A 2,818-nucleotide genomic window follows, 5' to 3' on the forward strand; every position below is an offset into this window, starting at 1 on the left:
ATCTTAAAAATTATGAAAAAATAATATAGAAAAACTTTTTTTTCATTGTATTTTACGAGTATTTATGAGTATTTATGAGAAAGCGCTTATTCTATAAGTAATTATGAAAAATTATGAGAAAATTTTCTACCAAAAATTTAATTGAAGAACCTACGAAACGACAGGATCTGCACACAATCTGCCGTCAGAGTCTGTCAGCAGGCTCTGCGCGCAATCTGCCACCAGTCTGTCGTCAGAGTCTGTTCGCAGACCCTGTCAGCAATCTGACGGCAGATTGGGGACGCAGATGACTATAGATCCTGCTCGAATTCGACAGATCCTGTCGCCAGTCTGCGCGCAGATTGCTTACTGGGAGGCTATCTAAAAGCATATAACGGCTTGTGTCCAATAGAGTTTGCGGTGCATGCGAGAAAATGGCCACCCATATTTTCACTACGTTTAGTTATAAAATTCTTTTGTTGAAAATGAGCAGAGTAAATAACGTCCAATATCATATATTTTTTTGTTACACTAGAACATTACGGGCGCGCGCTACGCGCGCGTTATTTACCATCTTTATCACTACAATGACCTTTTAAATTACCTTATTCTTACCCTTATTTTTGCCTAAATAATATGTTTCTCTCTTTGTCTGCCCTTTCTTTTTCCTCTTTCTCCTCTATCCTTCTATTCTCTATTCTTCTATTTTTATAATTTATATATTTTTTGTATTCTTTTTTTCATGAGCTAACCAACGCGATGACAGTTATTTGCCTGATAATTTTACAGGCGCAAACGACACGAAGCAAGCCGCAGCCCACATGAAGTGAGCTAAGCGAGAGAACCAATCAGCATCGCAGAAAAACCGCAACAATTAAATCTCTTACATGCCTTTTTTTAGAGTGAAACATTTTTTTATGCAACAAGATGCTGGCATTTTTGGTTTTACGATAGTAATTTAATAGCCACGTTGACTCACATTGTACGTTGTAAGTACTCACACAAGTGACATGTCACACACACAGGACCGCCGCCATTTTCTCACATGCAACCAGAAACCTTACACGACATACGTTCGAGGCCCTTGTTAGCAATCTAGTTTACCTACTTACTATAGACATCTGTGTATATAGTATCATATAGAGAAAAATTTAGTATTATATCAACGTAGTATATAGTGTTTATATATGACATATGACATCTGGCGTTTACAGCTTATTGATAATATGTTAAATAAAGAAATTCAATTATAGTTCTATTAAATATTTTAGAACATGGAGGGTAGTTAATTATACATCGCTTATTCGTTATATAGATTTGAACAACATTTTATTTTAAAAAACTTGTTGAACACGTGCGGATGGTAGTCTTTTTCGGTGTATTTAGTAACTACGTAATGATTGCATTAAAAAAAGAGAAATTTTATGTAAAAGATATAGATTAGGAAAGAATGTTGTACATTAAGAATGATACGCAACCATAAATTGTAGCTGGCATTTTTCATATCGCTATCCTTATGTATACATAATCGCTATCCTTATATATACATTTTATATATATCCGCATTATGATTCATAACTCGAAAAATCTTCCTCTCCCCTTCCCCCCAATCTATATTTGTTTCAAATATAGATTTATTGACGAATAGGAAGAATTCTGAGAAATTAAAAATAGCGCACTAGCGTTTTCGTAGTAGAAATTATTTAAAAAAAAAGAAAGAAAGAAAAATTCTTCCTGTCCTTTGCCTCTTATTCATATACAGAGTGTTTTATTTTAATGAACGCAATTGAATATTTTTTAAACTAAGTGAGATATAGAAATTATGTTTTGTCGTTATTGGTTGGAAGGGGAGAACACATTTCGATTTAAAAAATATAACCTTAGATCGCCCTATTTCATTTAGAATTTTTAAATAAAATTTAAATAAGATTTTTTAATATAAATCGTTTTTTTAGGTCACATTTTTTATAAAATATATATAAAAATACTGAAATGAGAGATATATCGTCGAAAATTGTGAATATTTTATATCTATATTTATATCTGTTGAGTAATACCAGGGGATGAAAAATACTCCGGAAAAATTATTTATTCTTTGATGATCTTATTTCAGAAATATGTTTTTACTTTTATATGCAGAATAATCTGAAGGAAATCGATTTATATAAAAAAAATCATATTATTCTATTTAAAAATTCGATATAATCTTAATAGAACCCAAGGTCAAATTTTTTGTATCAAAATATATTCTCGCAACCACGCAACCTCGAAACAATTGGATCTCGCTATCTTTCTTAGTTTAAGACATATTCAAGCGCATTAATTAAAATGTCTTAGTTTTATAGTTAGGACACCCTGTATTCCTACAGTATTATCTTTTTCCATTACTCTCTTTGTTACTCCCTTTCCATTCCCTTCTCTTTAACATACATACGTATGCTCGCACATACACACTTTTTCTCCAGCGCTCGCATATTTTGAAATTTATATAAATACATATATACACTATGTTATTAAAAAAATAACATAAAATTCTTATTACATTTTGTGTTCGCGATAAAAAGAGATCTGTAATACAGAACAAGACTTTTGTTGTAGTATCATACAGAAAGAATAATAATGATTGCCTTCAGTGACTATTTCCTTTGATTGAAATATACTTTTAGATTCATTAGAGATCTATAAAAATATCCCAATATGCGCTCACTTAACCATTATGTTTTATGAACGTAGCCAATAAAAGATATTTTAAAAGTTGCATGAATGCATCAATACAAACAATGCGGACATAGTTACGTATAATATAAAAATATAAATAAATAAATAAATAAATATGTAT

This window comes from Odontomachus brunneus, unplaced genomic scaffold (assembly GCF_010583005.1).
Source record: "Odontomachus brunneus isolate Ranch 3 - 2012 unplaced genomic scaffold, Obru_v1 Obru_scaffold_001, whole genome shotgun sequence".
Taxonomy (NCBI): Eukaryota; Metazoa; Arthropoda; class Insecta; order Hymenoptera; family Formicidae; genus Odontomachus; species Odontomachus brunneus.